The 12,789-nt window shown below is 43.1% G+C and overlaps 1 protein-coding gene and 1 pseudogene across 1 annotated transcript in view; both read left to right on the forward strand.

Moving 5' to 3' along the window:
- Positions 1–12,789, forward strand: part of HDAC2 (histone deacetylase 2) — a 61,267-nt gene that overhangs the window by 9,028 nt on the left and 39,450 nt on the right. The gene's annotated exons all lie outside the window — the stretch shown is intronic.
- Positions 6,490–7,755, forward strand: LOC102862313 (annotated as a pseudogene).

The raw sequence follows: 12,789 nt of genomic DNA on the forward strand, positions 1-12,789 counted from the left end.
TCAGGTGCACCTTAGTCTCCAGCCTCACATCGTTGCACTTCAGTCCTCTTCAGAGGTCCCTCACAGCTCACTTTCTAATGCAGTTAGTCTCCTGATTTCCTGGCTGCTGTTACAAAGAGTGTTGATTGTGGAGCCAAATAAACTAAAACTGTTAACTATCTCACTCTCTTCACCATCCATCCTGATGCTGCCGATTGGCCCAGTGGTGAGAATATTTGTTTTCTTGATGTTGAGCTTCAGTCCATATAGGAGGCTGCAGTCCTTGACCTTCTGCAGCAAGCGCTTCAGGTCCTCCCTCAGTTTCAGCGAGCAGGGTTGTGTCATCTCCGTAATGCAGGTTGTTGATGATTTTTCCGCCAATCCTGATGCCACATTCATCCTCGTACAGCCCAGTGTCTCGGATGATCTGTTCTGCATACAGATTGAAAAGCTATGGTGACAAAATACATCCCTGATGGACCCCGTTCTTGATTTTGAACCATCCAGTGTCTCCCTGCCTCTTGGTCCAAGAATAGGTTTCACATTAGCACGAATGTTCTGGGATTCCCATTCTTCTCAGAGTAGGCTGTAGCTTGTTGTGATCCACACAGTCAAAAGCCTTTGTATAGTCAAGGAAGCACAGATAGACATTCTTCTGGTATTCTCTGCTTTCTGCCAAGATCCATCTAATATTAGCTATAATATCCCTAGTACCATGACCTCTTCTAAGTCCAGCCTGCACATCTGGCAGTTCTCTGTTGACATATTGTTCCAAATGTTTTCGGATAATGTTCAGCAGAATCTTGCTTGCATGTGATATCAGTGATATTGTTCGATAATTTCCACACTCTATTGGGTCACCTTTCTTTAGAATGGGAACAAATATCGATCTCTTCCAGTCAGTTGGCCATCTGGCTGTCCTCCAGATTTCTTGGCACAACTTAGTGAGCACATCCAGGGCAGCGTCTGTTTTTTGAAATAAATGAGTTGGTATGCAGTCAATTCCTGGAGCCTTGTTTTTTGCCAGTTCCTTCATAGCAACTTGAACTTCCTTCTTCATCACCATAGGTTCTTGCTCATATGTTATTTCATGAAATTCCTCTGTGTCAGCCAATTCCTCCTGATACAGTGACTCTGTGTACTCCTTCGATCTTCCTTTTTATACATCCTGGATCATTAAACATTCTACCCAAACTATCTTTAAGTATTGCCACCCGTGGCTTGAATTTGTTTTTCAACTCCTTCAGCTTAAGAAACGCTGAGCGAGTCTGGCCCTTTTGATTTTCTGACTCCAGCTCTCTGCACATTTCATTATAGTATCTTGCTTTGTCGTCCCGGGCTGCCTTTTGAAATTTTCTATTCAGCCCTTTGATTTCTTGATTTCTTCCTTTAGCTTTGGCTTCTCGGTGCTCTAATGCAATACTCAGAGTCTCATCTGACATCCATCTTGGTCTTTTCTTCTTTAGCCTTTGTAATGATCTTTTGCATTCTTCATGGACGATTTTCTTGATATCCTCCCAGAGCTCATTTGGTCTACGCTCATTGGTGCTCAAGGCCTCAAACCTGTTCCTGAGATGGTTTTGGAATTCGAGTGGGACAGACTTAAGGTCAAATCTTGGTTCCTGAGGACTTGACTTAATTTTCCTCAACTTCAGCTTGAATTTGCATATGAGTAGTTGGTGGTCTGTCACACAATCAGCACCAGGCCTGGTTTTCACTGCTGATGTTGAGCTTCTCCAGCAAATCTTTCCACAAAGGTAATCCTTTTTCCTGTGCATACCATCAGGTGAAATCCATGTGTATAGCCTGCGTTTATGTTTCTTATAAAAGGTATTTGCAATAAATAAATCATTGAATGTGCAGAACTCTTATCATTCTATCTCCAGCCTCATTTCTCTCACCAAGCCCATGTTGTCCAGCTACTGATCCTTCTTCCCTGTTCCCAACTTTTACATTCCAGTTGCCCATTATTATTAATGCATCTTGATTGCATGTTTGATCAATTTCTGACTGCAAACGTTGGTATAAATCTTCTGTTTCCTCTTCTTTGGCTCTAGTTGTTGGTGCATATATTTGAATGATAGTGGTAATTTCCACATTCTGATGGATCACCTTTTTTAGGGAATGGGAACAAAAATGTATCTCTTCCACTAGGTTGGCCAGGTGGCTGTCCTCCCAAATTTCCTGGCACAGCTTGGTGAGCTTACCTAGGGCTGCATCTGTTTGTTGACATGTTAGTTGGTATCTCATAATTTCCTGGGGCCTTCCCCTCCACAACCACCCTCTGCACCCTGGCAAATGCTGCAGTGAATATTGAACTTCATCCTTCATCACCATTGTTCTATTCAGTCACTTGCAGTGCATCTGAAAGGTGGACAATGAAAGGTGACAGAAGCAGCATTGATGCTTTTGAGTTGTGGTCTTGGAGAAGTGTACTGAATATCCCATGGACGCCATAAAAACCAAACAGATAAGTCTTGAGAGAAGTGCAGATTCCAAGGTATGGTTATAAATGATAGTAACTACTATATGAAGTTGATATAAAGCTTTGTCTCATATACTTTGAGCATGTTGTTAGGAGAGATTATACCTTTGAAAGGGCCATCATGCTTGCGAGGCGGAGGGGTCAGTGAAGGAGTGGAAGACCCTTAAGAAGGTGATAACACAGTCACTGCAACAATGGGCTTCACATGTGTCAGAGATGTTGAGGATGGCACAGAAAAAAACAGGATTCAAATCTCTTCCTCCTAGGGTTACAGTGAGTCAACTCTATGGCACCTAACAGTAAAAACATGCTTAACATGCCAGTCAAGAGCCAAGATTGTCTGGTTGAAAGCATGGAATACCAGGAAGATGTTTACTTGTGTTTTATTGATTATGCAAAGGCATTTGACAGTGTGGTTCATAACAAATTAAGGATAACGTTGAAAAGATCAGGTATCCCAGAATACTTAAACACTTAATTGTGCTCATGTGTAATCTATACATAACCAAGAAAGCTGTTTATCCATACAGAACAAGGGAATACTGCATGATTTAAAATCAGGAAAGGTATGTGTGAGGGTTTTATCCTTTCTCCATACCTGTTCCATCTGTATGCTGAGCAAATTTGGGAAGCTGTATTATTTGAAGATACAACATCAGGATTGGAGGAAGACTCATCAACTACTTGCTTTATGCATATGACACCTTGCTTGCCAGAAGTGAAGACAACTTAAAATACATGGTGCAGAAAATGAAAGACTACAGCCTTCCGTGCAATGTGAATTACAACTCACCTTTACCAGAACAAAAATCCTCACCACTGGGCCTGTAGGCAACATTATGATAGGAAATGACATTTTCTATGATTTCATTTTTACTTAGATCCAAAACTAACAGCCTTGGTCGCAGTCAGTCAAGAAATCAAAAGATAAGTTGCACTGGAGAAATCTATTGTCATGAACCTATCCAAAATTCCAAAGAACAAGAATGTCAATTTAAAGACTTAAGGGGGTGGTGATCCATACTTTAATAGTTTCATTTGCTTCCATACATCTGACAATTGGGCATTGATTAAGGAAGACCAGAGACAATTCAGTGCCTTTAAATTGTGGTTTTGGTAAAGAATATTGAATGTAGAATGGACTGCCAAACAACAGACAGCCTGCCTTGGAAGACGTGCAACCAGAGGACTCTTTAGAGATAATGATGGTGAAACCTCTCTCACTTTGGACCTGTTTTCAGGAGGAACCTATCCTTAGAGACATCATAATGAGGAAGGTAGAAGATGATGAAAGAGAGAAAGACCCTCAAGGAGATGCGTTGAGAATAGGTTAAGGTTCAGAACTGTTGTTCATAGGGTCTTTTAAGAGTTGTAGTCAACTATGATGGCATCTACAACAATAACAACAACTTGTTTAACATATTTTTTGCATTTCTATTTCCTGATCAGTTTCTTGATGATGTTATCCAGTATGTTTATTTTGCTTTATTGACACTTGTTGGCTCTTGGTGCAAAGAGCTCATGTTAAGTTGACCTCTTTCCTTAGTTTCTGTTTGTCTGGGAATGTCCTAATTTTGCCTTCATGTTTGGTGAACAGTTTTACTGCGTAGGGATCATCTGGGCAGGGATTGTGTCTTTGCCTGTCTAGAGGGTGGTGTATGTTGGCAGGCACTCTGGCAGATATGGTTAATGTGAAGTGATAATCACTGTCAAACTGAAATCCCAAGGATGGTACCCTCATTGAAGAGTACAGTGAGTGCATTAAGGTGATACCCCTGTTAATCCGGGAGATGATGGTATGCCAGACATGGCACAGTTCAGTGGTCTTCAATGAAAGACCATTGAGTTTAGTTGGAGCTGTTTAAGTTCTCTGAACCGAATACAAATGGCTCTGGGGTCTAGGAAATTGCATTCTGAAGCCAGTAACCCGGTGGCTCCTTGGAGACAAAGATTCTGAGGCCCCGTCTAACATACCTTGGACATGTTGTGAGGAGGGACCGGTCCCTGGAGAGGGATATCATGCTTGGGAGGGTGGAGGGACAGCACAGGAGAGGAAGGCTCTCTTTGAGGTGGATTGATTCAGTGACTGGGATAATTGGGATGGGAGTGTCAGAGACAGTGCGATTGGCACAGGACAGAGCGGAGTTTAGGGCTGTTGTACATAGGGTCGCTATGAGTCTCAAGCACCTCGACGGCACATAACAACAACAACAACAGCATTAGCTAGCCCAGAGGACAACCAGCTGGCCAGCTGACTGGAAAAGATAGATATTTGTTCCCATTCTAAAGAAAGGTGACCCAGCAGAGTGCGGAAATTATTGAACAATATCATTAATATCACATGCAAGCAAGATTCTGCTGAACATTATCCAAAAACATTTGGAACAGTATATCAACAGAGAACTGCCAGATGTGCAGGCTGGATTTAGAAGAGGTTGTGGTATTACGGATATTATCGCTAATGTTAGATGATCTTGGCAGAAAGCAGAGAATACCAGAAGAATGTCAGTCTGTGCTTCATTGACTATGCTTTTGACTGTGTGGATCACAACAAGCTATGGCTGACTCTGAGAAGAATGGGAATCCCAGAACATTTGATCATGTTAATGCGAAACCTGTACTTGGACCAAGAGGCAGTCGTCAGAACAGAGCAAAGAGACACGTTGTTGTTGTTGTTGTTGTTGTTGTTATGTGCCGTCGAGTTGCTTGCGACTCATAGTGACCCTATGTACAACAGCCCTAAACTCTGCTCTGTCCTGTGCCAATCACACTGTCCCTGACACTCCCATCCCAGTTATCCCAGTCACTGAATCAATCCACCTCATAGAGGGCCTTCCCCTCCTGTGCTGTCCCTCCACCTTCCCAAGCATGAGTCCTTCTCCAAGGACCGGTCCCTCCTCACAACATGTTCAAAGTATGTTAGAACGAGCCTCAGAATCCTTGCCTCCAAGGAGCCACCCGGTTTAACCCTTTCCAGGACGAATCTGTTTGTTTTCCTAGCAGTCCATGGTATTCTCAATACTCTTCTCCAGCACCACACCTCAAAGGCATCAATTCTCCTTCTATCCTCCTTGGTCATTGTCCAACTCTCTGATGCATAACAAATGATTGCAAAGACCATGGCCTGTATCAGACGCACCTTAGTCTCCAGAGAGACACCATTGCTCTTCAGTACTTTGGAGAGGTCCCTAACAGCGGACTTTCCCATGGCAGTGTGCCTTTTAATTTCCTGCCTGCTGGTGCCAAGACTGTTGACTGTGGAGCCAAGCAAACTAAAGCTGTGTACAATCTCTTCACCATCCACATAGTGGCTGCAACATTGGGCAGCAACGATTGTGAGGCTGACACAGGGGCCAGTCTTCAGTTGTGGTTCTGCTATGACTTGGAACCAAATGACAACAACTATGTGTGATGATAAGGCTGTGTGTTAACTTGACAACCCATAACTCTCTGGTTTGGCAGTTGTAAAGGATAATAATCCACTGGGCCTAGGGAGGGAGTTCTGATGGCTCAGGGCAATTGAATTACCAGTGCAAAGGTATTCAGTTTGAATCCACCAGCTGCCCTAAGGGAGACCAATGAGCAATCGCCTCTGCTGATATTTACTGCCTCTGAAAACTCAACTAGGGTCAACAATGGGTGGGTCCTAATTCCTACACAACAACAATCCTGTTGAGGAGATTGAATACAAAAGACTACTTTCCATGATAAGATTTATTATGAGCAGCCAATCAGTGGAAAGGGTATTTCCTTGGGGGCGTGGTCTCCGTGGATTCCATATAGCTGTTGGGTAAAGCTTTTAGGCTTTTTACTCTGTCTGGATCCATTTGACCTCTGGACTTGGGCTAGCAGCTGTCATATTTTGGTCAGCCTCCACAGCAACTAGCCTGACATCTGAACAACTGATCGTGGATTCTTCAAACTTTGAGCCACCAACGTCGGGAACGTTTCTAGCTGGACTTCTGATCCACAGACTTGGGCCTTGTGGACCTCTACGAACCATGCTCAGCAGCTACATACAAAAGATGGGAGAGGAAGCCAATGATGACAAAAAGCCAACAGCTAAGTTTGAACTTGAGCGAGAACTCCGCTTTGAGGTGGAAGCATCTCAGTCGGTTCAGCTGGAGCTGCTGACCGGTATGGCAGAAATATTTGGCACAGAATTGATGCACAACAAGAAATTCACCTTTGATGCAGGTGCCAAGGTGGCCGTTTTCACTTGGCATGGCTGTTCTGTGCAGCTGAGTGGCCGCACTGAAGTGACTTATGTTTCCAAGGACACCCCAATGCTGCTTTACCTCAGTACCCACACAGCCTTGGAGCAGATGCGGAGGCAAGCGGAGAAGGAGGAAGAACGAGGACCCCGGGTGATGGTCGTGGGCCCCACCGATGTGGGCAAGTCCACGGTGTGCCGCCTACTGCTCAACTATGCAGTGCGAGTGGGCCGCCGTCCCACTTACGTGGAACTGGTTGTGGGCCAAGGTTCCGTGTCCATCCCCGGGACCATGGGTGCCCTCTATATTGAACGTCCAGCAGATGTTGAAGAGGGCTTCTCTATCCAGGCTCCTCTGGTCTATCATTTCGGCTCCACTACTCCTGGCACCAACATCAAGCTTTATAATAAGATTACATCTCGTCTGGCAGATGTGTTCAACCAGAGGTGTGAGGTGAACCGGAGGGCTTCTGTGAGTGGCTGTGTCATTAACACCTGTGGCTGGGTTAAGGGCTCTGGTTACCAGGCTCTGGTGCATGCAGCATCAGCTTTTGAGGTCAATGTTGTGGTTCTGGATCAAGAACGGCTGTACAATGAATTGAAACGGGACTTGCCCCACTTTGTATGTACTGTACTCCTTCCTAAATCAGGGGATGTAGTTGAGCGCTCCAAGGACTTCCGGCGAGAATGTAGGGACGAACGTATCCGTATTTTTATGGATTCCGAGGCTGTTTCTACCCCCATACCTTCAATGTCAAGTTTTCAGATGTGAAAATCTACGAAGTTGGGGGCCCCCACCATTCCAGATTCCTGTTTGCCTCTGGGCGTGTCTCAGGAGGACAATCAGCTCAAGCTAGTACCTGTTACTCCGGGACGAGACATGGTGCATCATCTGCTGAGCGTTAGCACTGCCGAGGGCACGGAGGAGAACCTGTCGGAGACGAGTGTTGCCGGCTTCATTGTGGTGACCAGTGTGGACCTGGAGCATCAGGTGTTTACAGTCCTCTCTCCAGCCCCCCGCCCACTGCCTAAGAACTTCCTTCTCATCATGGATATCCGGTTCATGGATCTTAAATAGAGGTCTTTGGACCATCACCAAAGGCAGACAGGCTGAGATTGGAGACTGTTAGGGCCAGGCTGACTTCTACCCTTTATCAGATGGAAAGCATTATCTTCTACCTCTTAAAACTCAGAGTGGTTAAAAAAAAAAAAAAAATTAAAAAAACCAAACAAACAAAAAAACGGGAAAAAAAACCTCAGTAGGGTGGTTCTACTCTGCACTTTAGGGTTGCTATGAATTGAAATCAACTCATTATAGTGAATTTGGTTTTGGGTTGTATCATGGGATTATTGAGGAACCTAAAAGATAATAATGTGACATGTTTAAGTACCATATGATCAAGAAACAGTGGTGATAAGGAAAAAAGTTCAAGCTGCGTTGAAGGCATTGACAAAGAATTGGGCCTGAGGAATTGATGACATATCATTTGACATGTTCTTACTACCAGATGCAACCCTGACCATGCTCATCAGTCTGTGCCAGGAAATTTGGAACACAGCTAACCTGGCAAGCTGTCTGGAAGAGATCCTTGTTTGTTCTCATTCCCAAGAAAGGTGACTCAACAGAATGTGGATATTATCAAGCAGTATTATCACATGCAGGCAGAATATTGCTGAAGAACAGCCAAAAATATTTAGAACAGCACATTGACAGAGAAATGCCAGCAGTTCAGGCTGAGTTTAGAAAAGGCCGTTGCACCAGGGATACCATTGCTGATGTCAGGTGCATCTTGGCTGAAAGCAGAGTTTACTAAAAGAGTGTCTTATACAAAGGCATTTGACTGTGGGTTGTAGCAGCTGTGGTTAACATTGAAAAGTATGAGAATTCCAGAATACTTAATTATGATCATACAAAACCTATACTTAAAACAAGATCTTGTCAGAACAGAGTAAGGGAATTTACTTACTGCTTGGTTTGGAATCAGGAAGGTTTGGTTTGGAATTAGGAAAGTTGTGTGTCAGGGCTGCATCCTTTCTGCATTTCTATTCAAATCTACATACTGAGCAAATAATTTGAGAAACTAAAATTAAGAAGACTGTGACATCAGGGTTGAAAGAAGAGTGATCAACAACCTGTGTTATGCAGATGACACAAGTTTGCTTGCTGAAAATGAAGATGACTTTATGTAATTGCTGCAGAGGTTCAAGGACTGCAGCCTTCAGTATGGATAACATCTCAACATTAAGAAAACAAATCCTCGCCAATGGACAACATTATGATAGATGGAGTTACTGTTGTGTGCAGTTGAGTTGGAACAGACTCATAGTTGACCTTCCAGCAGGTTTTCAGAGACTACCAGTTATGTCAGAGATTGCCCACCCTTTTCCCATAGAGCAACTGGTGAATTTGTACTACATGCCTTTGGGATTACAGCTTCTTACCACTGAGCTACCAGAGAGAAGATTAAAATTGTCAACAATTTCATCTTGCATAGTTATGTAGCTTACACACTTTCTGCCAGCAGTAAGGAGATGGATGTTGTTGTTAAGTGCTGTTGAGTTGACTATGACTCACAGTGACCATGTGTTCAATATCCCTGAACCCTGGTCTATCCTGAGCCAATCTCACTGTCTCAGACACACCTACCCTCATTACCCTAGTTATTTTGTCATTCCATTTCATCTGGGGTCTTCCTCTCCTGTGCTGTCCCTCAACCCTTCCAAGCATGGTACCCTTTTCCAAAGAAAGGTCCCTTCTGGCTGCATGCCCAGATTATGTGAGACAGAGTCTCAAAATGCCTCCAGGGAGCAGCTTGGTTTCATCCTCTCTTGGACAGACCTGTTCTCTTGGCAGTCCATGGTATACTCAGAGTTTTTCTCCAGCACCACAACTCAAAAGCATAAATTCTAATGTCATCCTTGATCATTGTCCAGCTCTCTGATGCATATCAAGTAATTGTGAAGGCCTGGATCCAGTGCACCTTAGTCTCTAGACTGACATCCTTGCTCTTCATGCAAATTATCTTAAGATTTCCTAGCTGCTGGTGCCAACAGTGTATAGCATTGAGAAAGTCTGGTGTCAGAGACCTGTCCAAAGTCCTAAAAAAGCGGTGATGTCCATCTAAAGACTAAGGTGTGCTTGATTCAAGCCATAGTCTTTCTAATCACTTGCTGTACTTCTGAGAGCTAGAAAATGAATAAGGATAACAGAAGAAAAATTTATGCTTTTGAGTTGTGTTGTTCGAGAAGAGTTCTGAATACTGAATGTCCCATGACCTGATGAAAGACAAGTCTATCCTAGAGAAAGTGAAATCAGAATGCTTCTTAGAGGCCAAGATGATGAAGCTTTGTTGTATACTTTGGACATATTGTTAGGAGAGGCTGTTCTTTGGAAAGGGACAGCATTCTTAGAAAAGTGGAGGACCAGAGAAAGAGAGGAAGACCCTCATTGAGGTGAGATTGAAAGACTGATTGCAGCAGTGGGCTCAAGTGTTGTCAAGATGGTGGCAGAGGATAGATATAATAATAAGTGTCAATTGCTGTTTATCCTTTCCTCCACAAATGCAACTTGCTGAGAAAATTCAACTGTCATCTTCCTTGTAGTTCAATCTTCAGTAATTGTTAGATGATTTTCAGAAATCTATGTGTACATTATTAAAATCTATTGCTTTCCATGATAAACTGAAAAGATTGACATTGTCAAGGATTTCATATTAAAGAGCAGAATTGTCACTTTAAAGATTAAGGCGCACCTGGCCCATACCAGGCCATTTTCATTTGCTTCATATGCATGTGAAAGTTGACAGTAAGAAAGGCCAGAGAAGAATTGATAGCAGTGTATTGGCTATACTTTGAACTGCCAACAGATGAACCATTTGTCATGGAAGAAGTGCATTCAGAGCACTCCTGTAGTATTCAACTCATTGAGTCAAAACCTACTCATAGTTAACCCTCCAGCAGTTTTCTGCATAGGAAGATACTGCTAACCTTTCCCAAGAGGACTGGCTGGTGGACTTGGACTACCGAAAAGATAGCTTTTGTTGGTTAGCAGTGCACCTGCAGACTACACCTCCTTTTTTTCAATTTTTTGTTTTATGTTTTCGCCATGTGACAGAGTTGGGGCTATGGTAGTGATGTGATTGAGATGAAAGAAAGCACCTTTTGGGTGGGAACATGCAAATAATGAATGTATACTACTAATGAGGACATTCCTCAGTCTTTCTGTCCCACCAGCTTTAACTTGAACAGATTTCAAGGCGGAAAGAGAAGAAACTTTGTGCTGACAAGGAAGAGAGTGTAGTAGTAGTAGTATTATAGGTAACTACTATGACATCTTGATGAGAGCAACAGCCGTGGGTAACCAAAGACATGAAACAGCTGTGCTTGAGACTGCAGTCCATGGAGCTAGAGCTAGTGCTGAGGCCTTCAACCAAGTTTTCTGGGTGACTGGTGGGGAGACTGGGAATTAGCAGGACTAAGAGACCTTTGTAACACTGTCCTGAAACAATGAGGCTGAATGAAGATCAAAGACCCTGCCAGCACAGCTGTCCTTAGTGAAGAATTGTGTGCTGTTTCTTACCTGAATTGTAACCTGTTGACTTTCCTAATAAGCTCATATTCCTTAGTATAGTGGGTTAAATCCTGGGTGGCTGTTGCAACAGATTAGCAGAACCAGTAGCAGAAGAGAGAGTGCTGGAAGAAATATTTAATGTTAGAATGGATAGAAATAGGTGGAGATGGCATGAAAACCTGCATGACCTTACAGAATTTGGATTTGTGCTGTGGATGTTGTGAATGGGGAATGTTCCCCCTGTGGAATTTGTTCTTGTTAGGTGCCATCAAGTCAAGTATGAGTCATAGCAGTACTATGAATAATGTATCTGAACCCTGTCCTGTGCCATTCTCATAATCACTGACACTTGAGCCCATTGTTGTAGTCTTTATGTCAGTCCCATCTGGTTGAGGGCCTTCCTTTCCTTCACAATCCCTCTTTTTTTTTTTAAATTTTATTTTATTAATTTTGATGAACATTTACAGATATTTTGGATTTCTATTCATTCATTCATTCATTATTGCACTATTTTCTCTACCTCCCCCCAGTTCTTTCCTCTCTTTTTTTCCCCTTGAAATTCTGTTTTAATTGTCTCATTGCCACAGTGCTTGTCAAAACCAGTTCTGATTAATCTCCTTTGTCAGTGTGTCCTTTGCCATTCCCTATCACTCCTCCCTGAGAGAGATTTCACCCTGATTCATAAGGGAAAGGGGATGGCATATTCCCTTAGGTACTTACTGCTGAAAAGGGACGCTATAGATTTCAAGGTGAAGATCTTCTCTCACTACTCTAAAGGGCCCCTTTGGCAATAGGAAATACGTGGACTATTGTGGAGATTGGTTTTGGAATTTAGATGGACTGTTATCAGTTGTCCTTAGCCATACGTGTTCATATCCTTGGAGATGTATCATGGAACTGTTGCAGCCTAGAAGACACAAGTTTAACTAACAAGTTAAAAGTATGTGAGTCAAAAATTAAAAGCAATAATAGTCCAAGTAGAGGTTCTAACAGTGGCACAAATCAAGTTACAGAGGGAAGGTAGTTCTTAAAATAAAAGTCTTATTGGCTAGCACTTTGTCTGTTATAGTATAAAGGTTAGGAACCACAAGATGTAGAGGCTCAACTATGTCATTTATTGATCTTAAGTCCTGGACCAAATTCCACCTACCACTGGGTTGTTTTACAGCTGGGAAGTCCGCATGCAAGGCAGAGGTGAAGTAAGGAACTGCTTTTGAGGTTTTCTGTCAATTCCAACAATAAGAAATAGTGAGAAGAGTTGGGACCTCAGAAGGCTTTTAGTATCAAATAATAGACTCTTGTGTCCAGGAGAAAATGCATATACTTACCACAGTAATGTTAATGCTCACCCATGGCTCATCTGGGAGGATCTAAATCGTTGAAGCGTCCTCCTTTGTTTCCAGCTGGGAGCTGGGGCCTTGTCAGTCCTGTCAGCCACAAGGACCTGATGTGGGCCGCCCTGGGCCATGTGTCCTTCAAATCCACACTTAAAGTAAGTGAGTGGGAGCTTCCTCTCTACTCCTTTGCCTATCTGTGGCTCTC

This window comes from Elephantulus edwardii, unplaced genomic scaffold (genome assembly GCF_000299155.1).
Source record: "Elephantulus edwardii isolate Elephantulus edwardi_28Jun2011 unplaced genomic scaffold, EleEdw1.0 scaffold00002, whole genome shotgun sequence".
NCBI classification, from domain to species: Eukaryota; Metazoa; Chordata; class Mammalia; order Macroscelidea; family Macroscelididae; genus Elephantulus; species Elephantulus edwardii.